The sequence below is a fragment of the Uloborus diversus genome, chromosome 7 (assembly GCF_026930045.1).
Source record: "Uloborus diversus isolate 005 chromosome 7, Udiv.v.3.1, whole genome shotgun sequence".
Classification (NCBI taxonomy): Eukaryota; Metazoa; Arthropoda; class Arachnida; order Araneae; family Uloboridae; genus Uloborus; species Uloborus diversus.
The window spans coordinates 125,037,288-125,061,813 of NC_072737.1; the positions used below are offsets into that span (position 1 = coordinate 125,037,288).

A 24,526-nucleotide genomic window follows, 5' to 3' on the forward strand; every position below is an offset into this window, starting at 1 on the left:
AATGCTCTAACTTAATTATGGCGGGAGTAATTTCGTTTTTAGCTCAAACTTTTTTAGACTTAGCTGAAATTTAGGTACTACTTTCTTCATTGAATCTATCAATAAAAAGTGAAGGTATTGTCCCAGTTTTCTTTTTGATACCATTGGAAAAAGCGACATTTTTTACTCCAGATCTTTCTCGACCTGTGGTCGAAAAACTTAGCTTCTATCTTCAAAGGAAAAAAATATACAAGCGTTTTTAAATCAATTTCGAAATATGTCATTTTGATTCAGGTTGTCAACCATTTTATTTTCGCGTTTCCATGGTAACGCTTTTTGAACTACTTATTTTATTTCATGTTTCCTTGGTTACACTTTTAAAATCCATATTTAGCATTTTAATTTCTTAAAAATATTTTAATATCTGTCGTCATTGTTTGGAAGGGTAATTTTGCATGGTGTTTTTTTTTTTTAAGCCTGTTGTTGAATATATGTCACTTGACACAATTTTTATTCTCAAGGTAGATCGGGCAAAGCCGGGCAACGCAGCTCTTAATATATAAAGATTTGAAAGCTACAGTTACTGTGATTTTATGCGTTTTTGTTTGTTTGTTTGGAAAAAAATTTATTATTGCCAAAGAAAAACATTCGCTTCTCTCGCAAAAGGACTAGGTTCCGGTTGCGTGATCGCTTGGCGCGTTAGGCCCTGAGCAGTTCTGTCTAGGATTATTGTTTTAAAGCAACTGTAAATTTAATTCATTGTTTTGGCGATTTGTTTTGAAAGAAAGGAAACTTTTGATTTGTTTTTATCCGATTAAAATGTACGGCATTTTCTTCTTTTTTTCTGACGATGATTTTTGAATGTTCCACTGGATGTTTTTTTTTTTCGTTAGACGGATGGATTACGATAGCGTGGTTGCTTTTAAATTTGCAGTAAAACTGCTTCACTCGCTAAATAGAGTTTTAAAGTAACTGTAAATCTAATTTAATGATTTGACGAAAAGTTTTAAATTCCAAAGAAACTGTAATAGTTTTTTTTTTTTTTTTGAAAAGGTGTGTACGTATTGTATACAAAGAAAAATGATCATGTCACATGAGAGGGGGAAGGGGCGTCAATTTTTTTTATTCAACGGACTTCCATTAAATTTTTAGCACGGGCATCTCTGCGCGTTTGCTACTAGTTAATTAATAAATGTAAATATAGGTCCTTGGTGTTAAAGAACTGTTATAAGAAATAATTAGTGAAGTATTGTAATAATTGTTTAGAAGTAATTAACATTGCTGGAAAATAATTAATCACAAAATTTACGTTTAAGGTGTCCTGTAGGATTTTTTTTTCTTGTGGTATTTTCTTTCTTTCTTTAAAAAAAATTTTTTTTTTTAGTAAAGAACATTTTTTAACGTGGGCAAGCAGAAATCTCTGGGTACTGGTCAAATTTTTCTGCTCACTGGTCTGCCGGACCACTGATTGAGAATCGCTGGACGGTTGTAGATTTCCTCTTATTGTTCGGGACAGTTTTGGGAACATCGTTCATATAAAATCAAAAATGGAGTTTTGGAGCTAAGAATGAAATATTATTAAATATGCTTCGCTTGTTAAAAGCCATCTAACGGCATTAATAGTGTACAAACATAATTGCAATAAAATTGCCGACACGTATCTCGTGGTCACAAGGAACCACTGATTCAATAAAAAAGAAATGAGCGAATAAAGGAAAAAACATCCCGCAAGAATTCTTTTTTTGTTTTTGGTGCCATGCTTTCAGTTGATCTTTCATGAATTTCAAGAACATTTTCAACAAAGTAAAATGATTTAGTGTAAAAGAAAAGTGTCTACATGTTGTTGAAGTTTTCGAAAAGAGGATGAAGGTTACTTTGCAAGGACAACGACAAGGGTCCCCTCTCCTATCTACGGCATGTATCTTCAAACGAACCATTAAGAATTTGTGCGGATGAAAATTATTCAAAATATTAAAATGAAATGTTTAATTTTAAAGATTTTGAAATTGATGGTCGGAAAAATATTTACAAACTTCAGGAAATATAAATAACGAAGAAATGTAATGAAATTTCCAACCTTGCATTGTCATTGGGTCCAATGAACCTGTAACTAAAATATTTTCTTAGTCCATGCACACTTTTGGGGACAAATTTTTGCATACTGGTTTTAAATAATGAAAAATTAAATAAACAAGACTATAATATGTAAAACAAAATTAACATGACAAATAAAGTCTCCAATAGTCATGAACGCGCGGGGAGGGAAGAGAGGGAAACAATAGGGTGTTTTAAGAAGCGATAGGGTGGCAAAAACTAATGCTAAAGAAATACCTTTGCCTATCTTTTCTTGAGAAGAAAATCTAAACATTGCAACTTTGAATTTTTCTCTCAACAGTTTCAAAACAATATGAATGCTATAAATTTTTGAATGTAAAACAGGAATAAAATTTTACTGTACTGGTCCCATGAACCATTAAAATTAAAATTCCGCTGGTCGGATGATGTTTTTGTGGTCTCGGACCAGTGGACCACTGTTAATTTCGAGCCCTGCTTGCATGATTAGAAACATCTATCTTTTCAAAGTGATGTAATTGTGTGTATTGCCCTGTTTCTAATTCAGGGACTCCAAATATGCGTGTGTATTCAAGTGGGTATAAGAAGGTGTGGTTAAGGTAGAACTAGTCTTTTTGTATAATTATTACTTCCTTTCCCTTTTTCAATAGTTGCCTGGGGGAAACAATAAAAAAACTTAAACCACAAAAAGAAAAGGAAAAACAAAAATATTCTCCATTAAAGCAAACCGCAGGAGTAAAAAAGAAAAACATCTGAAATACCAAAGTGCCATCTGACTAAGCTAAACTTGGCCGTACAGTGTAAAAGTATTTATTCTCCTCAAAATGCCCTCTACAACAAAAAAATCGACTCACTAAGAAGGAATATTGGAGTCCGATCTTGGTGAGTCGATTTTTTTTTGTCATAGAGGGGGTAGTTATTAGTTTAGTACACAAATGCTAGAATAAGTGTTAAAAGACATGAAACTTTGAAAATTGGCACACACGTACAAAAAGGGCCCCTGATGAATATGCTAAATGTCTGCGATGGTAGGTGGGGTGAGCTCGATAAAAACCATTTGGGAGGGGGGGGGGGGGTACCTCTGCATCTTATTTTCATTGTATAGCTGTAAGCAACATTCCTACCAAGTTGCCTTGCATACTTTTGTCACAATTTCTAGATTTCCATTGCTTTTTTTGCAGCAAACTGCATTTCATTTCACCTGTCAGTATTTTTGTTAGTAATGTTTAGATCATTCTCGGACACGTTATATTATTTAGTCATTGATTTTAGTTGCGGGACATGTGAGGAAATACATATGGAGTGAAAAGTATTTCTATCTCCTTCAAATGCGTTATTAGTTTTCTTAACTTTCAATATGACCTAGGTTATCAATGCATGAAAAAAAAAAAAAAAAAAAAAAAGATTTCGACGAGTTTGTGTCAGTTTGTACAACTTTTCACAGAAACAGAAAAGAAATAGATTTATAGAAAACGCAAAAAAATAGAAAAAACAAATCTCCATTCCGTTTGAGTAACGAAGTCACTGACCTAAAACTAAATATTTCGAAGAATATTTTTTTTACACAAATAGCTTTTCACTTTTTTGCTCTCAAATAAACCATTTCCATTCTTTGTTCGAAAAAGACTTCTGTTTTAACAAACTGTTTTCGAAATTTTATTCTTTTCCAATCTCAAGTGACCCATTTTTGAAATGTGGGGTAAAAAAGAAAAAGTTTAAGCCAAAAAAAAAAAAAAAAAAAACCCTTATGAGAGAATTGCCTAAGGTGCCATTCATTAATTACGTAAGGGCTTCCGGGGCGGAGGGTAAAATCTCTACATATCCTTACTTTTTTGGGGGAAGGGGGTTGACCCATTTTACGTAATATTTTCCGAGTATATTAGAAATAGCTCTATCAAGTGGTTTGGCAGTGATTATATTTCATTTGCGTCTAGAAGGTAAAAAAACGTATTAGGATAAGCTGTTTTACATTTGTTTTACAAAGAATAAATAATGTAAAATATAATAAAAGAATCGCATTATATATGGCATGTTGTATTTTTTATAAGTGTTGTATCATATACAAAAAAAAATGTCCAAAAAACATTCAGTCTAGATTCCAACTATTTAGTAGAGACGTACCGAGTAGCACTTTGGCCGAGTACCGAGTACTCGGCCTTTCATTACTTGGCCGAGTTACCGAGTACTCAGCCTTTCACTACTCGGTCGAGTTACTGAGTACCAATTATGTTTTAAGAAGAACCACTGACACACGTGTGAAGAATTTTGAACTTATTGGAATAGTAGTATAGACCTCCTTGTCCATATAATAGTTTTTAAAACTGAATTCCTGCTCGAATTTAATTACGCATTGCTTAAAAAATTTTGCTTATGCTAAAAATTTTACAAAAAAATTATTTTTAAAATTAAAAATAAATAAATAAAAGGTATGATTAATCAAGTTGGAATTAGAACAAATTATACCAATCTATTATAGCTCTAGTCCGCCAAACATAAATAATTTTTAAAAGCAAATAAAGCAAATGTGCAGGAACACTGCAGACACGTGTTTCTGCGTTAGAAGGAACGTCTTTTTCAGTGCATAAAATGAGCTAAAGAATGTAAAGACATTCGACAAAAAAATCCGACTTTGTCGGATGCCTTAAAATTCACGATTCACATTTTGTGCATTGAAAAAGGAATTCCTTGTAATTCCAAAACACATGTATGCTCTTTGCTTTTAACGTTGTTTTATTTCCTTTTATTTTTTAAGCAAAGGTATTTTTATATTTTTTATAACTAATTTTTGTTTGTAGCAAAAATTCATTTTCAATGTAAAATTTCCATATTTTCTATTCTTACCTTTTTTGCACAATTTTTAATAAATAAGTTTTATTAACTTTGGGGACATTAAAATAAAGATTTATACCGTTGAAGCATTACAAACTTCCTTATTCTCAAAATTTAAATTTGACTTGTAAATTTGAATCGTAAATGATTGCAGAATTTTATATATGCTTGCGCTTTTTTTTTTATAAATTTTAATATCTGTCTTGGACAATATTCAATTTTTTGCAACTACTCGGTATTGGCCGAGTATCCGATCAAAATTTGACCGAGTACCGAGTACTAGGCAAATTGGTCGAGTAGGCCGAGTACCGAGTAGTTACCAAGTACTCGGGACGTCTCTACTGTTTAGTAAATATTGTTTTACCCAAAAAGGTTTAAATATATTATCAAGGTTAAATTTTAATAATGAATTTAATAACGATTCCAGTGATGTAAGATTCTTTATTTTATTATTTTGAAAAACGAATGGGAATCTTACTTGAGATAAGGGGGGAGAGGTTTGAAAAATCTTACGTACCCTTACATGGGGGAGGGGGGGGGGTCAAAAATTGCCCAAAATCATCCTTACGTAATTAATGAATGGAAGACGTGGTGTCAAATAAAGGATACTAAAATCGCGCTGTGAACGCAGCTCGAGAGTCATATGTGGTTCTCCAATAACTGCCGAGCCTCAAACCATCTTTCAAACAAAACATCTTTCGAACAAAAATTCTTTTGTTCGAATCAATCTTATTCCCTCAAAATGTATTGGGAGGGGGCAGATAGTCGGACAACAAACAACACACACTTCTTCGTATTTAAATATTTATTTTGCAGTTTTGATCAAATTATTCGTTTTATTCATGACTTCTGTGTTTCATAGACATTTTTGCAGCACATTAGGCGTTCTTTTATGCTTTCTTGTTATTATTATTACTATTGCAGGGAAAAAAGTCTAAGAACGAAATTGTGCTTTTTGAAATTTGTCGCTTTGAAATATTTAATCTCTTAAGGGGTTACAGCACCCCAAAAATGATGAAACGATCAAAAAAAATTTTATTTCTTATTTCAAAACTAAAAACTATTCTGAAAAAGGGAAAAGTTTCATTGCTTTAGTTCAAATATTTAAAAAGTTATGAGTGGTTTCAGGCCATGCTCGCTATGTGTTCTTATGCAAAAGAAAAAACTTTAAATTGCTTTTTCTCGATAATTTTTTTTTTTTTTTTTTTTTTTTTGTTTTCATGTCATTTTGAATCCCTAAGGAGCTTTTTCTATTAAAGATACAGCTTTAAAGTAATACTTTTTGCAATTGGGATAACATATTTGGCAAAACTGTGCATTGGATAAGCATTTTTTAAATTACTCAAATGTTTAGAGCATGTTAAACCTGTAAAAACCAAATTTAAAAAAAGAAAACTTTGATTTTTTACATAATTAATCACAGAAAATTTTCTAATAAACTCATAAGCAAATGAATGCACAGATTTTTAGAGATGATTATAGTGATCGTTTTGCAAAAAACTTTTTTTAAATTAGTGCAAAATAAAAAAACCTTAAGGATTTTAAAAAATTAAAATTTTCCTCAATTTTTTGAATTTTGAAAAAAAGTAGGCAATATTTTTTAATTAAAAAAAAATTATTGATTACGAAATAAGTATGCATATTATGGTATCAAAGAAATATAAAATTTACTAAAATTAAAAAAAAATGTTTGAAAGGTACTGTGACCCCTTAAACACATTATTTACGTATTCTGGCTAGATTTTTTTCTGTGGTTATTTTCCAAAAGTTGATCTGTCAAATTTGACTATTTTTTACTTTACCGATCATGATATGTGTTTAGAGTGGTATTTTTCTATAACAGAATTTGATATGTCTAAAGATAAAGTTAAGTGTAAAAAATGTGAACTACCAAACATGATGTAATAAAAAATTTCGTGTAATACTTCTCCAAAAGTTGATAACTTTACATTTTATGTTTTGCCATATCAAATTTGTCACATCAACTTTTAGCAAACAACTACAGATTTTTTCTTAGATGTGGTAAGCATTGATCGAATACTTGGTTAATACTCGATCCGAATATTGGACCGAATACCGAATATTTGTTTCAAAAATTTTAACAATATTTGAATTTTACGCCTGTTTAAAATAGAAAATAATAATCTATTTTAGGAAATGTAAAAGTATTTCTATTTAGCGTCGTAAATTTATCTACGTTAAGTATAATTATTAATTTAAAATAAATCATTTCAAAAGCAAATTAACATTGTAAATGTCTAATTTGGTTTACGTTTATCTGCAATTCTTCTTAAATGGATAATTACTTTCTTTCCTGGTATAAATGATTTGATAACTAGTAATCATGGCAACAACTTATGTTATTAGATAAAAGAAACTTACATAAAGATACAAACCCAAGTTTCTTAAATATCATTACAAGTTAATTTTTCAAAAAGTAACTCATAAATAATTATATCATCGTCAAAATTTGGCAAACATTGCCAAATATTTTAATTTATCTTTTGAAGTGTAAAGGATTATTAAACTTCGATTTCAATGTTTTGTTTTAATTAGGTAGTATTTAAACAATATTTAATACTTCATATGAAGCAGTGAGAAGCAAAGGGATGTAAGTGTCAAAATTAAAAATTTGGAGATAACCAGTACAAATGGTAGGTGGACCTCTCCTCTGTCTTGGGGCAAGTGATTAAATTAATAGCCCTGGTAGTTTAGCTGCTATACAGCAAAATTTCGAAAAAAAATCAATGAAAACCTACCTAGGACGTTATCTTTATAGTCGTTTTACTCAAAACTTGAAAATGTCCATTTGCATCCCTTTGCCTCTCACTGCCTCATATGGTGTAAGGCTCTAAAAATTAAAATACTGCAGGATTTACTATTCAAGTGTTATGTTTTTTTCTCTATTTTTTAACTGTGTATTTAAAAAAAAAATAGTTAAAGTTAAGTAGTAATAAATTGATTTTATATATTTAAAACCAAACTTTATGACTATTTTTTCTGGTTACTGTGTCATAGTTAAATTATTTTTTAACAATAAGGCTAATGTAATGTCATAAGGATAAAGAAAAATTGAAAAGCAACAAAATGTATTTGAACATCTGAGTGTTTTCTCTTACATTAAAAATACTTCGAATGTGATAAAATTAATAGGTTAAAATTTAAATTAATTTTGTACTTTGCTTGTAATTCTTTTAGTTTTCATTCAAAGTATAAAAAATGTGTTTGTTTACTATTCGATTGCCAAATGCTGAAGTATTCGGCCGAACCGAATTTTCGGTTTGTCTGCCGGAATTTGCAATACACAACCGAATATTCGGTGTATCTCTATAAAAATACTTGTAAGTCGCTCGTCAAGGTATGACGGGTGAAACTGGTTTCCACTCTTCCAGATTTGAACGAAACAATTGCCTGTTTCGTGATATTTTGAAGTTTGAAATTTTAACTCCAACTCCAGTGGATAAACCCTAAACTCCAGTACAATAGCGTAAATTGTTTTGATTTCTTCGTTTTCCTAAAATGAAAGTCTTACGAGTAAAACAGTTAAGTTACGGATCGAGTTCAGGCTTCTCGCAATAAAGCCTTTCTCTGCATGTTAAACATTACCAAAACATATTATCAAATTATGCCGTGGCGCGAGTTCCATTGTTGAAACACGCAGGTTACTCGATTATCGGCTATTATTTATATGATAATTGTAATAAAAATCATGTTTAAAAAATCGCATTTACTGCATAAGGGTAATTTAATTCATTTCTCCAAATAAAAATTTAGCCTTTTCCTTAAATTATTTTTTTAAACTGCCGACGCAGAGCTGTACGTTCTTTTAAATCGATTTACGAAATGACTCCTTCTTTTGTGCACTGCACTTCCTAAGTAGCAAATCCCTTCACAAGGGTGAAATGATGTTGAATAAAATTGAATTACATTAGACTGTTATCATTTTATTTCGTTTGCTTCTCCTTCAGGGAAAATCTAAGTTTTTTACAGAAAATATTTTATAGTTTTGGTACTTATAAGAAACTTCCCACAGAAAAGGAGTTATTTATTGCAATAAAATGTTGTTTGACGAACTGGACAATGAATTAAGATGTATCAAACGATGTATGTCATGTATTTGTGCGATGAATAGCTGGCATAATATGGGTTTTGTCGTTTTACGGAAATTTAATGGTCATATAGTTCATTGCATGCATTCATGAATGAGATACATAATAGCTGTGAATAATTATGCGCTTTTGACCGTGATATTTTCTACAGTTTGCAACTTGAGTTCTCTTTGAATATAACGTAAAGCGGTCTTTCTTCGCAGGAGAAGAATGGTGGTAGAAAATATTACCGACAAATTTATTTTAAATTAATAGAAGCACTAAAAATATTGATGACAAAAGGTTTTAATTACTGTCATATAAATGAAGTTTTGACTCAGGGGTTTTGTGATCCGAAAATTTCGGGTTGCCGTTTCTGAAAATTTTGGGCTGACAATACAGGGTTGTCCAAATTAAAGTTCCCCCAACTCAGAGGCCTGTGCAGGATGTTCTATGGGTCATAATGTGATGAAATTTTGGAAACAGACACTTCAGATCATGCGCTCGTGATTTATTTAAAAAAAATAGTACTAAAAGTAGCCGATAGATGGCGCTGTAACAAGTAATTGGGGAAATTTGCATATTTCAACAACGTGATTTGCAGAAATAAAGCTTCTGCGCAACGTATGCAAAAGATGAGCCCTACAAAAGTGGAAGGTGGAATACAGGCGCTGCACAGGCACTTATTTTCAACCTCGCTGGTACACAATGGTGACTTTGAAAGACAAAGCTCTATTGGTCAAACTTTTTGACCAGAATGACGAGAACTCATGTGCTGCTTTAAGAGCATTCCGCTGGCTGAAGAACATGCGCCGAGGACCGATGTCACCACGCGCTTTAAGAGAGATGATGAGGAAGTTCGAAAGACCTGGACAACTGGGAATTTTGCCAGGTAGAGGACGTCAAGCTGTGAATTCTGCACGCGTAGAAGACGTTGCTTTGGCGGTCGTGGATACCACTAGACAATTGCCACATGGTGTTGTCAGTGTGCCACGTGTTTCTCGTGCTGTGGATATGCCCTATACGACCGTCTGGCGTGTGATGCGTCGAATCCTAAGCTATTTTCCTTACAAAATCCATAGTCTTCTTCAGCTGTCGGACGGGGACCCTGTGGTTCGGAAAACATTTGCGCTGCAGTTCCTTGCCAGAATGGAAGCCGATGCTGCTTTGCCGTGGAATATCCTTTGGACGGATGAGGCCCATTTTCACCTGAGTGGTCAAGTGAATGCGCACAACTGCCGCATTTGGGCAAGTGAAAACCCGCGAGAAATTCATCAAGTGCCCTTGCACCCTGCAAAGGTTACGGTATGGTGCGGTTTCACTGCAACATTTATCATTGGACCTTATTTTTTTGAAGAAGTGACTCCAAGAGGATTCGAAACCGGCTCTGTCACAGGAAGACGATATCAGGACATGTTGACAACGTTTGTGATTCCTGAACTGCAACAACGTGGCCACCTCCAGGACACGATATTTATGCAGGATGGTGCACCTCCCCATATTCTTCTGGGCGTTCAACAGGTGTTACGTGCAACTTTCACTGATGCACGTGTGATCAGCCGCTGTTTCCCAACAGCTTGGCCTCCTCGCTCGCCTGATCTCATCCCATGCGACTTTTGGTTATGGGGGATTTTTAAAAGATCAAGTCTACCGAGAAAATCCAGCAACCTTGGCAGATCTGAAAGACTCAATTATTCAGAATGTGCGTGGTATTAATGTGCACTTATTGCGTTCCGCTGTGGAACACACTGCTTTACGGATGGAAAAAGTTGTGGAGAACCACGGCATACATATAGAACATTTATAGAATGTCTTGTTGATCTGCAACGCCACCTATCGGCAACTTCAGGTACTATTTTTTTTTTTTAATCACGAGCGCATGATCTGAATTGTCTGTTTCCCAAATTTCATCACATTATGATCCATAGAACATCCTGCACAGGCCTCTGAGTTGGGGAACTTTAATTTGGACAACCCTGTACATCTAAAACTGAAAAATTATTTAAAAAAAACTTTTAAAATGTTTTTTCCCCATTTTTGTGTGCTTATTTGAAGAATTTTTACGAAGGAGGAGAGGCGGGGGGGGGGGGGGGGGGGGGGCGGTCGAACTTCCTCATAGTTTTCGAAAATTTCACTGTTTTCGTATTATGTTAAATGAGTCTACTATCACCCTTGCTTTGACTCCATTTAAGATAATATCTCTTAACTTATTTCGAACTGTATATCTGTAATCGGAGTTGAGTTTTTGTAAAAATTTAAGGCCGAAATAGAGGGAAACAATCGTGTATCCTATTAATGTCATGTATGTTTGTCACAGCACGTCTTCCACTTTTTGCATCAACATTATTTTTGCCTCAGAGATTCAAAACTTCTTTTCTCCAAAATCTGCAGGGGCCGAATATAATCTCTATCTGAGCTGAAATGCGTATTACCGACCTGGAAAATTCATCAATCCTTTTAAGGGACTTTTAAGCTGCTGAAGAATAGAAAGAAAGCTACTAGAGGACTATCAGGAGGATTGTGCTTGATGCTTAAATGTTAGGACTACATCGTCTCTTCCTTCTAGCCTGCAAGGCAGCAATTCTTAAAACTTGACCACGGAGAGATGGCGGATGACCTTGAAGCGGAAACATCATTTATAATAGGTAGGATCAGACAGAAAGTGCCGAGTAGTAAGAGGCAGTCTCGCTGATCCTATCTTTTGCAAAATAATAACAAACAACCTATTACAAATAATGTTTCCGCTTCAAGGTCATCTGCTATCTCTCCGTGGTCAAGCTCTACCCAACGAAAAACTTTATCTTCTTTGGGGGGAGCGGAGGCATTTTCAGAGTTTATCCCGGAGCTTCTTGATTTGTAAAGAGCTAGTATTTTTTTGTCACTCTTACAATGCTTTCATTGCTGCGAAAAACATCGCTTTAAACTACCGTATTTAATAACATCTTGTACTTTCTGGAGTACCGTGAGGAAGGGATGGGGCTAACTCTTTTCAGAACCATTGGTTTCAAGCCATATTTCCGATTGGAACATTTTAGTGTACGGCCTATTATGACTCACTTCCTATAAGAATTTTTTTTTTGAGCAATCACGATTGCTTATTGCTTTCATTGACTGTTTTGAGGTCCTATCATTTTATTTTCCCGTCAGCACCCTCAGCAGCATCACCGTCGACCGGCTCCTCACGATGCTGCTCCTCTAGCGAAAACCGTCTCCAGGTTGCGTCAATATCCTACACTTAAACGCATACATACACGCACGTACACACACACACAAACACATGCATATGCCTACACACACATGCACAACACATACATACACATGCACAAACACATACACACACATACACAGACGCATACATACAAACACCTACACATACACCTACACGTACACACACCTACACACAACTACCCACACACTCAAGCCTGTACACAGACACAAATACGTATGCCTACACACACATACACATTCCCCCCCCCACACACACAAACACTCATACACACAACTACCCACACACTCATACGTGCGCACAGACACAAACATATGCCTACACACATACACATACCCCCTACACACAAACACACATACGCCCCCCCACACATAAACACACACACCTACATACACACACACACACACTCGTTATTGCGAAAAACATAATTTGAATTCAAGAGGTCAAAATTCAAATTATTATTATTATTTTTTTAATACATGTGTGTGCATATTGAAGCATTTTCATAGGCTTCTTTTTTGCTTATAACTCTGGCTTGTACCAACTTACGTATGCAGAAACACCAGTACTCTATAATGGCGAATAAATCAAGCAATACCTTTCTGCTGAATATTATGATGGGATATTTACCACATTTACTTCCTGAATTTTTATGTTTTGCTTGATTGCCGGCCCTTTTCATTCTCGTATTTATATGTATTCGTGGTTATTGAATCCACAAATAGCAGTTTTGTTGAAAGGGTCGAAAAATATTTCATGAACAACTATCGTGTTTAGAAGCCCTATTTTTACTTTTTCTAAGCTCCAGGCGAAAATCTAAAATAACGTTGCTTTTTTTTCCTACCGAAATTTTTACACGCGAAGTAGGTGTTTTTGTTCTCGTTGCAAGGCTGTCGTATTGATTGATATGTTTTAGACCACAAGTGAAGGCCTATACTGCTGTAGAAGGTTGCAAGGATGATGTATTCGCCCGAATGTATTGATTTCAGGAAGCAAAAAGAAAAAAAGTGAAGATAAAGTAGTGATCTAAGTTGGTAAGATCATTATTTGAAGGAACCAACTTCGTTGCCCGTTAGTAAATTACTTGATACACTCTTGTCCTTCTTTTGGTTGATTGGTGTTGTGTCTTTGAGAGACTTCACATTTTAATGAAATCGGGTGTAGCTGAAACTGGGACTTTCAAAGCATATGTAAGTATGGCAATTTGATATAAATATGTCGAATTTCAAAATTAACATGCAATTTCATAGTTTACACTTTGTTTTAAAAAACCCCCCGCTCTCTAGTTAAACTCTCTTCTTCCTCCCCCCCCCTCCTCCACAGCGGAAATTGCGAAAAATAACTTGTACGGTACCTATGTAATAAATTTAAATATATTTTTTCTGTCAAAAAAAAAAAAAAAAAACAAAAAACAACTATCATTTCTTACCAGATTTTTGGGGGGAAAACCGCTCATATTCCCTGCTTTGCACCATTTTAGCATTGTGTATAACCGTTCCAAGGAATTGGCAAGCTATCTCCAAGCTGACTTTGGCGACTACTTTTTGGTGCCTATCGTGCCAGTAAATCGCCAAATGTCGCCAAGCTGGTGATATTTAGAACCTAACAATGAATTTTAGAAATTACTGTAGTATTATTCCTAGTGTGCGCGTCTCAGAGAATAAACATGAACTGAGTAAAAATGACAACAACATGCATAAAGTACAAATAAAGTAGTAAAATAGAATTAAAAACTCAGCAAACAGCTGTTTGGGGGCTGTCATATGACATTTATCGTTCGGTCTACATTGTGTGGACTTTTCGTTCTTCTTTTTAGCACTGATGAAGGGGCTTGCATATGACAGCCCCGAAACAGCTGTTTGCCTAACTACTTTATTTGTACTTTATGCACGTTGATGTCATTTTAACTCATTCCATAGTACAAAGTTTTCGACTGCTTTTTTACAATTTTACAAACCTGAACTGCTTAGTCAGTTTTTAGTTTTTCATTAATTAAGTAAGTAGTGAGCTATGAGTGATTTTTTTTTAACTTTGTAGCATACGAGCTGTGATGGTCTCTGTGCTTCATCGTACTATTTGAAAGTAAATACTAGGTATTTACGGTGTTTTTCGGCGTTTACTTAGTTACTAGATATTTTAACAACTGTAAAGATTATCTGTAAAAAGTGTCAATAAATGTGCTGTGTTTTTAAAAGGACTGGGTGATATATTTTTCAAGGACACATGAGACCTGAAAGTTACAATATGTTACGGGTTACGATATGTATTATTCTATAATCTTTCACTTAAAATATTTATATATAGTACTATTTTCACTATAATTTTCTCCCAGCTAATCATGATGGATTTGAAACGTCCAAAGTTTCAGCCTTGCTACTCGTAGTAATAAATAAATTTAACGTTTATAGTTAGGCATACATTTTTCTGCTAACAATCAGAAAATTGTTGTGCCACACCCGTTTCTCGAAATAGCTTCTTTCGACTAGAAATGAAATGGATAAATATTAAAATATTCATTTGATCCGGTGAAATGCACCCAATTCGTGATCGATCCCGTTGAAATGCTAGTAAGAATTAACGCGGACATCGTAATGGAGTATTAATAAATATCATTTTTTTAAAAAATAAAATGAATAATGTTGGCCAATACAGAATGAGGAGAAATATATGTGGAAGATAAGGGTAATTGTTTTCTAACTGGAGTTGCATGCAAATAAGCTATAATATGAACTTAATCTAAATCCTCATATCAATAATAGCCGATGATCGAGTAACCCACGTGCTTCAACAAGGGAACTCGCGCCACGGCATGATAAGTTGATAATATGTTTTGGTAATGTTTAACATGCAAGGAAAGGCTTTATTGTGACAAGGCTGAACTCGATCCGGTAACTTAACTGTTTTACTGGCAAGACTTTTATTTTACGAAAACGAAGAAACCAAAACAATTTACGCTATTTACTGGAGTTCATGGTTAATCCATTTCTGTTAGGGTTAAAATTTCAAGTATCAAAATATCACCAAACAGGCAATTGCTTCGTTCAAATGTAGAAACAATTTTCACCCGTCCTACCATGACGGGCGATTTTCTAGTTGTGTAATTGTTGAAAAAATGTGTGTGTGTGACATAAAGTCCTTCCTAATTGGCTGATAGGATTGTAATCATGCTCAGTCAATGGGAACAAAGCCTCGCAAGCATATTATATTGACAGAGTATTCTGTTCAAGCAGAAGTTTTAGTTTGGTTCAATGTTCAGTCAATAATTACGAGAACGATCTCATGCAGTCATACTATTTCATAATAGGACTCCATGAACCTAAATTCCTATCTTTCGATTCCAAAAATTGAGAACCTCCAGCATAAACGCACCAAAAGATATTTAATCTGTCAGCATATATATCACAGAAACTTATATTTACTATTTTTATTTAATTCATTACCTTGGCGACTTGTCCAGTCAGAACAAGAATCTTTCAGAAACTATTTTACACTGAATTTTCCTGTTAATTAAGTAACCCCAAATAATTTACCTGTCTGCTAAAGATTTTACAATTTTTGTCGCATTTGCTAATCGGTATTTCAAATTAATTTCCCCTTAGGATAGTAAATTTATACATTTGTGAAATTTATTGATGCTGTAAACTTTGTTGTCATGCATAACAACGAACACGATTTGCTTAGTTCTTGCAGCTCAAGATTTTTTAAAGAGCTGAGGAAACATACTGAGATTTTTTAAAAAGTCATTTCAGTTAGGTGCATAGACAGTAGTTTAATTTCTCGTATTATCGAAAATCATATTGTTACGCATTCGATGCAACTTCAAACTTTCTTTGAATGACGACACAGTTCTTGAGAAAAGCATAGGAGATTCATTTACAGCTATGTGCAGGAAATGTAGTTACAACTGCTAAATCAATCATCAGCAATTAAGCAAATATCAAATAACACCGTAAACTCAACGGTAAAACACGTATATCCAAATACGCAATAACACAGTGCGAAGCGAAACTCCACAGTTAGAAAGCGAACCAACCAACTCCCCCATTCACAAGACGCCCGGCGTTTTATAGCGAGCGAAGAAATCTCTTGAAAATCCTACAAAGTTCTACAAATTTCTCATATCCTCTTTTTATTCCATTCATAAACCTTATCGTTCACTTTATCGGGGGACCGTAAACTTCAGTCGAGTGTTAGGGGGTTGTATGTACATTACAAGAAACTATTTACAGATTACGTTACTAAGATAATTTTAGGTGAAAGATAATGGAATAAACGCCAAATTTAGCTAGATTACAACAAATTAATCAAAAAAAAATTACTATTAATAAAATTTGTAACAATATCTTGAAATCAGTGGCGGCGATTCGGGGCAGGGGGGCAACACCCCTACCCCTACTATTTATGGTTCATTTTTTTAATTCTATTTTCGCATTTAGAAACCAAAACTAGAAATTATAAAAGAAGCAGAAATGTTAAAATTTTCATATCATAATTATTTGATTTACTTTGTATAACTGTTTACTAAACATTATTTAGCACAAGCATTAACTTTTAGCTTATGTATTTCATTGTTTAGATATTAGTAAATGAATTGTTTTACTTAAACAAGCCATCCTTGCTTAATGAAATTATTATCAAGTGTTTCTGACATTTCAAAATACTTCGGGTTAAATAATGTAAGTCTAATTCATGTCTAAGTGTTTCTTCGGGAAAAGTTATTGTGTGCATAATTCATCAAAATCTTAAGAAAAACGTGACTTAAGCTGTTAGATCAATTACCACTCATATGCTCTCAAAACCAGTCTTTGCAAAGTTTTGGATTTTTTTTCCTCCCCCCCCCCTTTTCATTTCTTTTTTTTTTTTTTGCTGCCGCTAAAAATTTTATGGCTTTAGTTGTCGTTTTTTTTGCCCCCCCCCCCACTTCTCAGTCCCAATCACCGCTTCTGCTTGAAGCTGATTGTATTCTTCAGAGTACCTTCGGTTCCTTCTCCCCCATACTTACCGTCAGCTGTATCTTTCCAAGTGATGTTTTAGTCCTGCAAGTGGCATTATATTTTCATATTGAACATCAGTCGCAGCTTGCCATGAAATGTGGTATTTCTTCAAATTGCCTTATGTTTTCGTGTTGAACCTCAGCCGTAGCTTTCCAATAAATCTCATGCACTCGCAAAATGCCTTCTGAATTATTAATCCTATTCATAATTAAAAATTCTAATCTGTAGTGGTAATGCTAAATATGTCTAGTGTATTATGCGGTCAAAATGCGTAAAACACTAAAAAATAAATCGGGATTTATTTATTTATTTATTTTTATTTATTTATTTTTTTTTTTTTTGAGCAATCACGATTGCTTATTGTTCTCACTTGACAGTCCTTGGCGTTGTGGTTCCTTTTTCAGCTTGGACCAGGGGCCTCTGCAGCACCACCGCTCACCGGCGCGGCTCCGCTGGTCCGGAGCACTGTCCCCCAGAATCCACTTCTCTTGGGCAGCGGTGTCCATGTCCTACACACATATGCTCACACACATTCACACTCACACACGCTTGGGCCTTTACACTCATACACACACACACACCTACGTGCATACACGTAAGCCTACACACACACACACACACACACTCAACTATACACACTTAACCAATCAGGAGGAGGGATAAGCTGGGAGGGGGGGGAGCCGTTTCTAGAAACAATAACTCCAATGAGTAGGGTCTTATCGCAACTCGTGATTTTTTTATTTTTTTTTTCTAAAGGAGTGGCCTCATTCTATTTGTGGAAGGCCTTAATTTAATTTTGTTTGTATGGAACTCAGACGAAACGAGATGGCAGATAAATTTTATCAGAAGGACTTCATTAACCGCCTACTACTTCTCATTGCTGCTTTTTGCGATTACAGTAAAACCCCTCCTAACGGACACCCCTCAAAGGCGGACATCCCTCTTATGCGGACAATTTTTAATTCCCCAGTTCCAATGCAAATAATATTATTAAACCCCTGTACTGCGGACACCTCTCTATTGCGGACAAAAAAAAAAATTGTCCCGTTAGTGTCCGCATTAGAGGGATTTTACTGTATTTCTCTGTAAAGGAATTTCTTGACAAGCAGATATGGATTGTTGGATCGACGTGATTTCGGAATTTCTTGAGGAAGTTCCTTCGTTCTTCTTTATAGACTCACTCAAATAGCTCTCTCTTTCTTTGTTGTGATCGTGGTTGGTTCTGTTGAGTTTTTTGGCGGAAGATATTTGATAGGCTATGCTGCGCCAAACGATTTTATGTTGTGATCATGTGAGACAGTGAGAAGCGAACAGATGTAAGTTGACTTTTTAAAGTTTTGAGTGAAAACTGTACTAAGTTCAAATTCTAGTTTCAGAATTTCTCGAGAAAGTTCCTTCACTCTTATTGACAGGCTCACTCAATATAGCGCTCTTTTTCTCTGTTGTGATCATGTGAGGCAGTGAGAAGCAAAGAGAAGAGGATTTATAAGTTTTTAGTAAAATCTGTGCCGAGCTCAAACCCGAATTTCAGAATTTCTCGAGAAGGTTCTTCCGCTCTTATTGACAGACTCACCCAAATAGCTCTCTTTGTGATCATGTGAGGCAGTGAGAAGCAAAGGGTTGTAAGTGAACTATTGAAAGATTTTTAGTAATCCCCGAGCAAGTTCAAGCCATAGTTAAAATTTCGATGAAACTTTTTCAAGATCATGATGTATAGCAGCCCCTACCTGAGTCAATAATACCATCTCCTGCACCAAATCGGATTAGGTTTTTTTTAAATTCTTAATTTTGACACTTTTTTTTAATTTTATGCAGAAAGGATATCTTCATTTTGACTTTTGTGAAGTTTTGAGACCAACACAGCTTGGCTTCTGCCCAGCATGAAACTTGATCTAGTTCGAAAAATGTATGCGCACTTTTTTTTTATTGAACATTAAAAATACATGTCATCCACAAAATCCAAAATGGCACAGAAAAGAGCATATTTACATTTACAAAACTAAAAAATGCGAATTGTTCTCTGACACTACTTTTACCGTTCTCATTGTTGTTTGCTACTTTAATTCTCCCACGTGATCCGTCCATGCTTGTTGCTTTCAAAATTTGTGCCTAAAACCTATAAAAAAGTAATAAAATGCCACCAGCAACCGATAAAGGCGATGTTCTTCGGCTGTTGTGGAATGTAAACAGGCTTTTATAGGGAGGAGGTATGTTTCTACGCTGTAAGAGATTGATTAGTTAATCGATCTTCATGTCTAGAAACGTACCGAGTACTCGGTAACTACTCGGTACTCGGCCTACTCGGCCAATATGCCGAGTACTCGGTACTCGGCCAAATTTTGATCAGATACTCGGCCAATACCGAGTAGTTGCAAAAAATTGAATGTATTAAAATTTACAAAAAAGCTCAAGAATATATAATTTTCTTCAACCATTTACAGTTCAAATTTAAATTTTGAGAATAATGAAGTTTGAAATACTTCAATGGAGTAAATCTTGGCTCGAATGTCTCGAAAGTTAATAAAACTTTTTTGTTAAAAATTGTGCAAATATGGAATTTTTGCTACAAACTAAAATTAGTTATAAGATATATAAAAATACCTTAGCTTTAAAAATAAAAGGAAATAAAACAATGTTAGAAGCACAGTGCAGGATCACTGCAGACACGTGTTTTGGCGTTACGAGGAATTTCTTTTTCAATGCACAAAATGTGAGCTCGTTGATTTAAAGGCAACCAGCAAAAGTCGAATTTTTTGTCGTATGCCTTTACATTCTTTAGTTCACATGTTATGCACTGAAAAGACGATCCCTGTAACACAGAAAAACGTGTCTGCAGTGTTCCTGCATATTTGTTTTTTTGCTTTTAAAAATTATTTATGTTTAGCGAACTAGACCTATAATGAATAAATTTGTATAATTTGTTTTAATTCCAACTTGATAAGTCATACTTTTTATTTATTCATTTTTAGTTTAAAAAATATTATTTTTGCAAAATTTTATAGTTAAATTTCAGCAGGAATTTAGTTTAAATACTATTAATATGGACAAGGAGGTCTATACTACTATTTCAATAAGTTCAAAATTCATCGGTGTGTGTCGGTGGTCCTTCTTTCAACATAATTAGTACTGGGAAACTCGGCCGAGTAGTGAAAAGGCCGAGTTACTCGGTAACTCGGTACTCGGCCGAGTAGTAAAAGGCCGAGTACTCGGTACTCGGCTACTCGGCCAAAGTGCTACTCGGTACGTCTCTATTCATGTCTTTTCTCCTCAGCGATTGCTAGGGCTGATTGATTTTAATAAATGAATTTTATATAGTTCAGAAATTTTGCCTCTTGGATAACGCATTTGCTTTTAAGTTTTATTAATTAATTTAGTTTTTTCTTGGTATTTATATAATCATTCATAAGGATTAGATTTGTTTATGACATTATGCAGTGGAGTAACACTGTACTCTATTCACGGAACGGATGACCAAAAATAAACAAGTTGCCACAACATTTGCCGCAATGCCATTCTTGGAAATAATCCTCATACATATATAATAGCCAATTCATTCGTCGACAAACGGGGGGAAATGCTTTATTCTGAGAGGGCTAAACTGGATCCGGAAACTTAACTGTTTTACTGGTGAGACTGTCATTTAAGGAGAACGAAGAAATGAAAAAGTGGTCAACAGTGAACGCTATCTATTGGCGTTTAGGGTTAATCCACTGGAGTTGGAGTTAAAATTTCAACCATCAACATATCACCAACACAGGCAGTTGCTTCGTTCAAATGTAAAAGCAATTTTCACCCGTTTATCTCTTGACGGGCGATTTTCTTGTCTCTGGAATATAAAAAAATGTAAGTAAACCTATCGTATTCGCATCCGCCGTCTTCTTGACAACGCTTTGTTCTTTTCCAAGCCAAACGCGTGATTGACGTCGCCAAATGGCGCATTTCTTTGTTAAATCTCGTCTATCTTTCCCTTGAACGCAGTATAGAACCATATTTTTTAACCTACCACGATGAATTTAAAGTGTATTATTCACCATTTTGAATCAAATAAAAAGTCTATTGCAATCTATATGCTATTTATTAATCCTTGATTTTTTTTGCTTTCCATCAATATTTAGCTTTCGGAAATTTTACCAACGGAAATTATTTCATATGCCTTCGTATTTACTCGTACGTCCCTGTATATTGAAAGCAAATAGTAGCCTACCATTTTTCCTGAGCAAAATCTTGAAGCTGCCGTCCTCACCTATCTTACTTCAAGTTTTAATCCCTAGTTTCAACCAAAAAAAAAAACAGAAATAAGGTAAATTTGCCTTTTGCTTTTTTCATGAGTTGCCGCCCGGGGCAAGGGCCCAGGTTTGCCCCGATCTTCTTGATCCTGCCCTGAATTTACGATCCAGTGAGATTTAAACGATTCCATTTGTTAAAATAGGGATGAGAAAGCCGGTTTATATACGTTACGGAAACGATTGTTGACGTTGTGACTATCTACGAATTTCACCTCTTTCTAAAAAAAAAATTGAGCTCGTCCAAGATTAAGCTCGTCCAAGGTTCTCGTTGCCAGAACCACACTATACTTTTCTCAAGGAAATAAATATCGGTAAAGAAGTAGCAAAAAGGATACTTCTTTAGAGCCTTGGCTTGTTAAATTATATCCCTTTTGTTTTTTGAAGGCATATCAAGTCCATATTTACTTCGAAATTAAATTTTCTTGCCCAAATGAATATGAATCATCTTTCACTGTGATCCTTATCCGTGGTGCAATATTCGAGTTTCAGTAATTTTCAACTTTCAAAGGCAGTTTCATTATAAAAGTTTTTTTTTTTTTTTTTCTGATGACCTCCAGGGATTTTAAAATCAATTAAAGTTTCTTTGACATTACAAGTTTAATACAAAAGTAAGAGGTCTTTCTTTAGATACTATTGACTTTAAAAACTGAGGAAGTGACGCTTTTAATCACTTACGTGCTTTTGAAATCGAATAAATCCCAATATTCCTTTTCAAAATTTATAAAATCACGCATGTATGTTGTCCCTTTACGAAAAAGGGAGGGGAGCTATCGATGACGTCAACTAACTATGAACTTGTTTTTCATTTTAAATCCACCTTCACAAAATAAACTCTTTTGCGTGGGCGTTGTTTCAGTAATTCGAAAAATCAATTTGATTTGTGAGTAAAACATAATTTCCTTCCTCTAAGTTAATACTGACGTGCTTCGGGTTGCAATATCATTTTTCTTGTCTCGCTAATATTCGTTTCAGTCGTTAAACTGATCTCTCTTCCTGTACTCTTGCCAACCATTTATGCCCAGCAATGAAAATGACCCTTTTCGGTATTTTTAGCTTCTCCCTAATCTGTACCAAATCAATCTATCATTTCGTCCTGATTTGTTGACTAGAAACTGGACGAGTTTCTGAATGAAATTTGTGAGGCGCTATATTTCAGAAAATTATATTTCATGGTGCTTCTGTTATACTTGCTTTGTCTTGGGTAGTTGGTTTTGGTCATAAAGTGAAGACATTTACATGCCCCGTCAAAGGTAAAAATGAGATGAAATTGAAGTCGGAATTATGGGATACATCAGTGCAATGATGGGCGGGTTATGATAACATGATCCAGTGGCGTAGCGAAGGGGGATTTTGGGGGTGAAAACACACCACAGAGGCATTGGTTTTAACATAAAAGCATATTTTAATACAGTAGTTTGTGCAAATAAAAGGGCTGTTTTGATCAAAAACCTCCTTCAGAACGTAATTTTGATCAAAATATTCCCTTCGAAAGGTATTTTTGATATCCCCCTCTCCATCCATCAGGTATTTTTAATCAAAAAATCCCCTCCAGAAGGTATTTTTGATCAAAAAAACCCTCTCCAAGAGGTATTTCTGGCTGCGCTAGTGACATGATCGCTTCGCGAGAATAGTTTTCACCAATCTCGTGAAGGGACCGAATAAAGTAGCTGGCGGATTGGTTTGCATTTTAATTCATGTTGTAATGCAATTTCAAAAACGTGCTTCATATACTTAATATCTAAGTTTAAATTAACTACCAATTTAAATCCAGTTGTAGAATGTTTTGAATCAAAATGCATTTCAGAGATAATTAGCTGGAAGCTAAGGATCGTGGGATACAGCGGTGTAACTTCCGGCTTCAATTTGTTAGTACAGCGGAGCTTTTCTATGTAATTTTTTTACTCTATGGTTTTCGTTGATGGGGCTAGCTTTTTAATCGATGCCAAAAAAAAAAAAAAAAAGGAATCATAGCAACTGTTAAGTTAATACAACTAACAAATTAATCTCAAGGCCGAACCGAAGAAAGAATAGAACTGTAGATAACAGCCTTTTGAAACGTTACAAACTTTGAAAATTTTCCAGGTCTTCGGGCCTTTCCTTGATTCGAGTCAGCAATTTAAAACATAATTGTGGTATTAACTAGAAACACAACGAGAAGCCGGTTCCATGGGCAACCGAGCCCATCTAGTGGACGGGCAGGCGTCCGAAAAGTGCATGCGCGCAAACACCTTTTCAAGTAGCATGGTGGACTAAACAACAGTGCTGCATCCTTGTTGGCTACGCTTTTGCTTGTTTACTTCAAGTTTCGCGCGTTGAATGACGGTCAGTGACTGACGTTACGGAGTTGTGCATCTAGTTGCACTACATCTATGTTTCAAAAGCTTTTGTTTTCTTTCGGCGAAAGTTTGCTATCCGATTTTTTATTTATCATAGTCGCTGTGTCTTGGATGGATTAGACCATAGAGCAAGTATAGAAACAAGCTTAATGTTGGGTATGATTTACGGCTATATTTGAAACAAGCTACAGCCACAAGTACTGATAAACTTATTATACCAACACGAGTCCAGAGTTTCACTGTTTTCGCAGTTCTTTTTTTTAATTATTATGTCAAGTTAATAAAAGCGTTACATCAAAAAAAATTTACTAAAGTTCTTTCTTTTAAATTAAATTCCTAATTCTCGACTAAGCTTCAACAGTTTCAGAGTTGAAATGTAAATGAATGTAACACACATTTGAACAAAGCTAAAGTGTTTTTGTTGGAGGTGCACATAGTTATTGATACACAAAAAGGACTACGTAGGTTTAAATTAGTTGAAAACCTTGGCCTACGATACTGAAATACTTCATTGCTGGGTTGAATGTTTTGCAGTTTTCTTTTTTTTGACTTTGAAGATGAGAAATCGTAACCCTCCTCCCTTTAATTTTATTGCCCCCCCCCCCCAAAAAAAGGCTGAAATAATTTTTCACACTTTTGAAATATCGAACCCTCTTTTAGTTTTTTAAACACTTTGTTTATTTATTGTAATTTTGTGAGTCTTTTCATGTCTGAG

At 34.7% G+C, this 24,526-nt stretch overlaps 1 protein-coding gene across 2 annotated transcripts in view; it reads left to right on the forward strand.

Annotated features, from left to right (window-relative positions):
* LOC129225584 (S-adenosylhomocysteine hydrolase-like protein 1) overlaps positions 1–24,526 on the forward strand; it is a 297,465-nt gene that overhangs the window by 76,824 nt on the left and 196,115 nt on the right. The window lies entirely within an intron of this gene.